Source organism: Bufo bufo, chromosome 3 (assembly GCF_905171765.1).
Source record: "Bufo bufo chromosome 3, aBufBuf1.1, whole genome shotgun sequence".
NCBI lineage: Eukaryota > Metazoa > Chordata > Amphibia > Anura > Bufonidae > Bufo > Bufo bufo.
The window spans coordinates 684,329,994-684,338,461 of record NC_053391.1 but is presented as its reverse complement, the minus strand read 5'-3'; positions in this window follow the sequence as shown (position 1 = coordinate 684,338,461).

Below are 8,468 nucleotides of genomic sequence, written 5' to 3'. Positions count from 1 at the left end.
TGTCCACTAAGCGGGCCTCCATGGATGTGGGCCCTCAGACCGTGCCAAAGGGTTCCTACGATGGTGCCCCCTAGATAGTGCCCTCATAAACAATGGCAGAGTAGTCCCACAGACAGTACCAGGCGGCCCCATGGCAGAACCAGAGAGTGTCCACATTAACAGTGCCTCAATAGATGTGGGCCCTCAGATAGTGCCAAACTGTTCCTGACAGAGTTTCCCCTTGGACAGTGCCAGGGGCCCTCAGTGAGTACTAAGGTTATGACGGTGCCAGTCGGAGAGAGCGCCACCACAGACGGTGCCATATTGCCAGATGGACAGCACCAGAATAGTCTGACAGTACCATTATAGTACCAGACGGAGAGCGCCCCCATTATAGTACCAGACAGAGAGCACCCCCATTATAGTACCAGACAGAGAGCGCCCCCATTATAGTACCAGACAGAGAGCGCCCCCATTATAGTACCAGCCAGAGAGCGCCCCCATTATAGTACCAGCCAGAGAGCGCCCCCATTATAGTACCAGCCAGAGAGCGCCCCCATTATAGTACCAGACACAGAGCGCCCCCATTATAGTACCAGACAGAGAGCGCCCCCATTATAGTACCAGACAGAGAGCGCCCCCATTATAGTACCAGACGGAGAGCGCCCCCATTATAGTACCAGACAGAGAGCGCCCCCATTATAGTACCAGACAGAGAGCGCCCCCATTATAGTACCAGACGGAGAGCGCCCCCATTATAGTACCAGACAGAGAGCACCCCCATTATAGTACCAGACAGAGAGCGCCCCCATTATAGTACCAGACAGAGAGCGCCCCCATTATAGTACCAGCCAGAGAGCGCCCCCATTATAGTACCAGCCAGAGAGCGCCCCCATTATAGTACCAGCCAGAGAGCGCCCCCATTATAGTACCAGCCAGAGAGCGCCCCCATTATAGTACCAGCCAGAGAGCGCCCCCATTATAGTACCAGACACAGAGCGCCCCCATTATAGTACCAGACAGAGAGCGCCCCCATTATAGTACCAGCCAGAGAGCGCCCCCATTATAGTACCAGACACAGAGCGCCCCCATTATAGTACCAGACAGAGAGCGCCCCCATTATAGTACCAGACACAGAGCGCCCCCATTATAGTACCAGACAGAGAGCGCCCCCATTATAGTACCAGACAGAGAGCGCCCCCATTATAGTACCAGACAGAGAGCGCCACCATTATAGTACCAGGCGGAGAGCGCCCCCATTATAGTACCAGACGGAGAGCGCCCCCATTATAGTACCAGACAGAGAGCGCCCCCATTATAGTACCAGACAGGGAGCGCCCCCATTATAGTACCAGACAGAGAGCGCCCCCATTATAGTACCAGACAGGGAGCGCCCCCATTATAGTACCAGACAGAGAGCGCCCCCATTATAGTACCAGACAGAGAGCGCCCCATTATAGTACCAGACAGAGAGCGCCCCCATTATAGTACCAGACGGAGAGCGCCCCCATTATAGTACCAGACAGAGAGCGCCCCCATTATAGTACCAGACAGAGAGCGCCCCCATTATAGTACCAGACGGAGAGCGCCCCCATTATTGTACCAGACGGAGAGCGCCCCCATTATAGTACCAGACACAGAGCGCCCCCATTATAGTACCAGACACAGAGCGCCCCCATTATAGTACCAGACAGAGAGCGCCCCCATTATAGTACCAGACAGAGAGCGCCCCCATTATAGTACCAGACAGAGAGCGCCACCATTATAGTACCAGGCAGAGAGCGCCCCCATTATAGTACCAGACAGAGAGCGCCCCCATTATAGTACCAGACGGAGAGCGCCCCCATTATAGTACCAGACAGAGAGCGCCCCCATTATAGTACCAGACGGAGAGCGCCCCCATTATAGTACCAGACGGAGAGCGCCCCCATTATTGTACCAGACGGAGAGCGCCCCCATTATAGTACCAGACGGAGAGCGCCCCCATTATAGTACCAGGCGGAGAGCGCCCCCATTATAGTACCAGACGGAGAGCGCCCCCATTATAGTACCAGGCGGAGAGCGCCCCCATTATAGTACCAGCCAGAGAGCGCCCCCATTATAGTACCAGACACAGAGCGCCCCCATTATAGTACCAGACAGAGAGCGCCCCCATTATAGTACCAGCCAGAGAGCGCCCCCATTATAGTACCAGACACAGAGCGCCCCCATTATAGTACCAGACACAGAGCGCCCCCATTATAGTACCAGACAGAGAGCGCCCCCATTATAGTACCAGACACAGAGCGCCCCCATTATAGTACCAGACAGAGAGCGCCCCCATTATAGTACCAGACAGGGAGCGCCCCCATTATAGTACCAGACAGAGAGCGCCCCCATTATAGTACCAGACAGGGAGCGCCCCCATTATAGTACCAGACAGAGAGCGCCCCCATTATAGTACCAGACAGAGAGCGCCCCATTATAGTACCAGACGGAGAGCGCCCCCATTATAGTACCAGACGGAGAGCGCCCCCATTATAGTACCAGACAGAGAGCGCCCCCATTATAGTACCAGACGGAGAGCGCCCCCATTATAGTACCAGACGGAGAGCGCCCCCATTATTGTACCAGACGGAGAGCGCCCCCATTATAGTACCAGACACAGAGCGCCCCCATTATAGTACCAGACACAGAGCGCCCCCATTATAGTACCAGACAGAGAGCGCCCCCATTATAGTACCAGACAGAGAGCGCCCCCATTATAGTACCAGACAGAGAGCGCCACCATTATAGTACCAGGCAGAGAGCGCCCCCATTATAGTACCAGACGGAGAGCGCCCCCATTATAGTACCAGACGGAGAGCGCCCCCATTATAGTACCAGACGGAGAGCGCCCCCATTATAGTACCAGACGGAGAGCGCCCCCATTATAGTACCAGACGGAGAGCGCCCCCATTATTGTACCAGACGGAGAGCGCCCCCATTATAGTACCAGACGGAGAGCGCCCCCATTATAGTACCAGGCGGAGAGCGCCCCCATTATAGTACCAGACGGAGAGCGCCCCCATTATAGTACCAGGCGGAGAGCGCCCCCATTATAGTACCAGCCAGAGAGCGCCCCCATTATAGTACCAGACACAGAGCGCCCCCATTATAGTACCAGACAGAGAGCGCCCCCATTATAGTACCAGCCAGAGAGCGCCCCCATTATAGTACCAGACACAGAGCGCCCCCATTATAGTACCAGACAGAGAGCGCCCCCATTATAGTACCAGACACAGAGCGCCCCCATTATAGTACCAGACAGAGAGCGCCCCCATTATAGTACCAGACAGAGAGCGCCCCCATTATAGTACCAGACAGAGAGCGCCACCATTATAGTACCAGGCAGAGAGCGCCCCCATTATAGTACCAGACAGAGAGCGCCCCCATTATAGTACCAGACAGGGAGCGCCCCCATTATAGTACCAGACAGAGAGCGCCCCCATTATAGTACCAGACAGAGAGCGCCCCATTATAGTACCAGACGGAGAGCGCCCCCATTATAGTACCAGACGGAGAGCGCCCCCATTATAGTACCAGACAGAGAGCGCCCCCATTATAGTACCAGACGGAGAGCGCCCCCATTATAGTACCAGACGGAGAGCGCCCCCATTATTGTACCAGACGGAGAGCGCCCCCATTATAGTACCAGACACAGAGCGCCCCCATTATAGTACCAGACAGAGAGCGCCCCCATTATAGTACCAGACAGAGAGCGCCCCCATTATAGTACCAGACAGAGAGCGCCACCATTATAGTACCAGGCAGAGAGCGCCCCCATTATAGTACCAGACAGAGAGCGCCCCCATTATAGTACCAGACAGGGAGCGCCCCCATTATAGTACCAGACAGAGAGCGCCCCCATTATAGTACCAGACAGAGAGCGCCCCATTATAGTACCAGACGGAGAGCGCCCCCATTATAGTACCAGACGGAGAGCGCCCCCATTATTGTACCAGACGGAGAGCGCCCCCATTATAGTACCAGACGGAGAGCGCCCCCATTATTGTACCAGACGGAGAGCGCCCCCATTATAGTACCAGACACAGAGCGCCCCCATTATAGTACCAGGCGGAGAGCGCCCCCATTATAGTACCAGACGGAGAGCGCCCCCATTATAGTACCAGGCGGAGAGCGCCCCCATTATAGTACCAGCCAGAGAGCGCCCCCATTATAGTACCAGACAGAGAGCGCCCCCATTATAGTACCAGACACAGAGCGCCCCCATTATAGTACCAGACAGAGAGCGCCCCCATTATAGTACCAGCCAGAGAGCGCCCCCATTATAGTACCAGACAGAGAGCGCCCCCATTATAGTACCAGCCAGAGAGCGCCCCCATTATAGTACCAGACAGAGAGCGCCCCCATTATAGTACCAGACACAGAGCGCCCCCATTATAGTACCAGACAGAGAGCGCCCCCATTATAGTACCAGACACAGAGCGCCCCCATTATAGTACCAGACACAGAGCGCCCCCATTATAGTACCAGACAGAGAGCGCCCCCATTATAGTACCAGACAGAGAGCGCCACCATTATAGTACCAGGCAGAGAGCGCCCCCATTATAGTACCAGACAGAGAGCGCCCCCATTATAGTACCAGACAGGGAGCGCCCCCATTATAGTACCAGACGGAGAGCGCCCCCATTATAGTACCAGACAGAGAGCGCCCCCATTATAGTACCAGACGGAGAGCGCCCCCATTATAGTACCAGACAGAGAGCGCCCCCATTATAGTACCAGACGGAGAGCGCCCCCATTATAGTACCAGACGGAGAGCGCCCCCATTATAGTACCAGACGGAGAGCGCCCCCATTATTGTACCAGACGGAGAGCGCCCCCATTATAGTACCAGACGGAGAGCGCCCCCATTATTGTACCAGACGGAGAGCGCCCCCATTATAGTACCAGACACAGAGCGCCCCCATTATAGTACCAGGCGGAGAGCGCCCCCATTATAGTACCAGACGGAGAGCGCCCCCATTATAGTACCAGGCGGAGAGCGCCCCCATTATAGTACCAGGCGGAGAGCGCCCCCATTATAGTACCAGCCAGAGAGCGCCCCCATTATAGTACCAGACAGAGAGCGCCCCCATTATAGTACCAGACACAGAGCGCCCCCATTATAGTACCAGACAGAGAGCGCCCCCATTATAGTACCAGCCAGAGAGCGCCCCCATTATAGTACCAGACAGAGAGCGCCCCCATTATAGTACCAGCCAGAGAGCGCCCCCATTATAGTACCAGACAGAGAGCGCCCCCATTATAGTACCAGACACAGAGCGCCCCCATTATAGTACCAGACAGAGAGCGCCCCCATTATAGTACCAGACACAGAGCGCCCCCATTATAGTACCAGACACAGAGCGCCCCCATTATAGTACCAGACAGAGAGCGCCCCCATTATAGTACCAGACAGAGAGCGCCACCATTATAGTACCAGGCAGAGAGCGCCCCCATTATAGTACCAGACAGAGAGCGCCCCCATTATAGTACCAGACAGGGAGCGCCCCCATTATAGTACCAGACGGAGAGCGCCCCCATTATAGTACCAGACAGAGAGCACCCCCATTATAGTACCAGACAGAGAGCGCCCCCATTATAGTACCAGACAGAGAGCGCCCCCATTATAGTACCAGACAGAGAGCGCCCCCATTATAGTACCAGCCAGAGAGCGCCCCCATTATAGTACCAGACAGAGAGCGCCCCCATTATAGTACCAGCCAGAGAGCGCCCCCATTATAGTACCAGACACAGAGCGCCCCCATTATAGTACCAGACAGAGAGCGCCCCCATTATAGTACCAGACACAGAGCGCCCCCATTATAGTACCAGACAGAGAGCGCCCCCATTATAGTACCAGACAGAGAGCGCCCCCATTATAGTACCAGACAGAGAGCGCCCCCATTATAGTACCAGACAGAGAGCGCCCCCATTATAGTACCAGACAGAGAGCGCCCCCATTATAGTACCAGACAGAGAGCGCCACCATTATAGTACCAGGCAGAGAGCGCCCCCATTATAGTACCAGACAGAGAGCGCCCCCATTATAGTACCAGACAGGGAGCGCCCCCATTATAGTACCAGACAGAGAGCGCCCCCATTATAGTACCAGACAGAGAGCGCCCCATTATAGTACCAGACAGAGAGCGCCCCCATTATAGTACCAGACGGAGAGCGCCCCCATTATAGTACCAGACAGAGAGCGCCCCCATTATAGTACCAGACGGAGAGCGCCCCCATTATAGTACCAGACGGAGAGCGCCCCCATTATTGTACCAGACGGAGAGCGCCCCCATTATAGTACCAGACGGAGAGCGCCCCCATTATAGTACCAGGCGGAGAGCGCCCCCATTATAGTACCAGACGGAGAGCGCCCCCATTATAGTACCAGGCGGAGAGCGCCCCCATTATAGTACCAGACTGAGAGCGCCCCCATTATAGTACCAGACAGAGAGCGCCCCCATTATAGTACCAGACAGAGAGCGCCCCCATTATAGTACCAGACGGAGAGCGCCCCCATTATAGTACCAGACGGAGAGCGCCCCCATTATTGTACCAGACGGAGAGCGCCCCCATTATAGTACCAGACGGAGAGCGCCCCCATTATAGTACCAGACGGAGAGCGCCCCCATTATAGTACCAGACGGAGAGCGCCCCCGTTATAGTACCAGGCGGAGAGCGCCCCCATTATAGTACCAGGCGGAGAGCGCCCCCATTATAGTACCAGGCAGAGAGCGCCCCCATTATAGTACCAGACAGAGAGCGCCCCCATTATAGTACCAGGCGGAGAGCGCCCCCATTATAGTACCAGACGGAGAGCGCCCCCATTATAGTACCAGACGGAGAGCGCCCCCATTATAGTACCAGACGGAGAGCGCCCCCATTATAGTACCAGACGGAGAGCGCCCCCATTATAGTACCAGACGGAGAGCGCCCCCATTATAGTACCAGACGGAGAGCGCCCCCATTATAGTACCAGACGGAGAGCGCCCCCATTATAGTACCAGACGGAGAGCGCCCCCATTATAGTACCAGACGGAGAGCGCCCCCATTATAGTACCAGACGGAGAGCGCCCCCATTATAGTACCAGACGGAGAGCGCCCCCATTATAGTACCAGACGGAGAGCGCCCCCATTATAGTACCAGACGGAGAGCGCCCCCATTATAGTACCAGACGGAGAGCGCCCCCATTATAGTACCAGACGGAGAGCGCCACCATTATAGTACCAGACGGAGAGCGCCCCCATTATAGTACCAGACGGAGAGCGCCCACATTATAGTACCAGACGGAGAGCGCCCCCATTATAGTACCAGGCGGAGAGCGCCCCCATTATAGTACCAGACAGAGAGTGCCCCCATTACCGGTGCCAAAGTGCCCCTATAGACAGTACTGGGCAGGGGGGCACCAAACCATTACTAGTGCCCGAGTGCAGGGGGCTTTTATGTAAAGTTATATAATATTGTATAGTGTTCTGCAGTAATAGACTGTGTCTCCATTCTCCACCATCTCTGCTTCCTGTCAGTGAGTGGAAACCTTCTTGCTTACATCTAGAAGCTGAAAACCCATTCTGAGCTAAAACTTCTCACAGCTGGGGGTTCGGTACAATAATATCCAGTCTAGACAATCCTCAGGTCTTCAGACTGATACATTGTAAGGGCTCGTTCACACGACCGCATGTCTTTTTCAGTGTTTTGCTCGGCCGTTTTTCCTGGATCTGATTTACCCTTTTTCTTTTTTAGTAGTGTTTCCGGTTCCGTTCCGTTTTTCCGTATGGCAGATACAGTAGTAATTACAAAAAATTGGGCTAGGCATAAAATTTTCAATAGATGGTTCAGCAAAAACGGAACGAATACGGAAGACATTCCGTTTTTTTTTTTTTTGCTGAACCATTGAAATAAATGGTTCTGTATACGGAACGCAAAAAGCTTTCGTGTGAACGAGCCCTAACACAGAGTGTTATCTAGACTGGATACAATTGTATCAAACCTTGAGCTGCACTATGAAAAAAAAAAAAGATTATCCTATTCACTGACAGCATGCAGATACATTTTAAAATGGAAGAAATTAAGCAAAATCTATTAGAAAATGCAGAACGTTTTATTATGAGGGGATTAAACTTCATTTATATCAAAACTGGATTATCCCTTTTAATACCCAATAAGTAAGATCCTGGGAAGGGGGTGGTATACTGTGCCTGGCATCCATCTGAAAAGAACAGCCTGGCATCCATCTGAAAAGAACAGCCTAGCCTCCATTGGAACAGTATAGCTTGTCATCCAACTGAAAAGAGCAGCCTGGCATCCAACTGAAAAGAGCAGCCTGGCATCCAACTGAAAAGAGCAGCCTGGCATCCAACTGAAAAGAGCAGCCTGGCATCCAACTGAAAAGAGCAGCCTGGCATCCAACTGAAAAGGACCTATGAACGATCGGCCAGCTCTTTGGGTGACATAATGGGCTCCT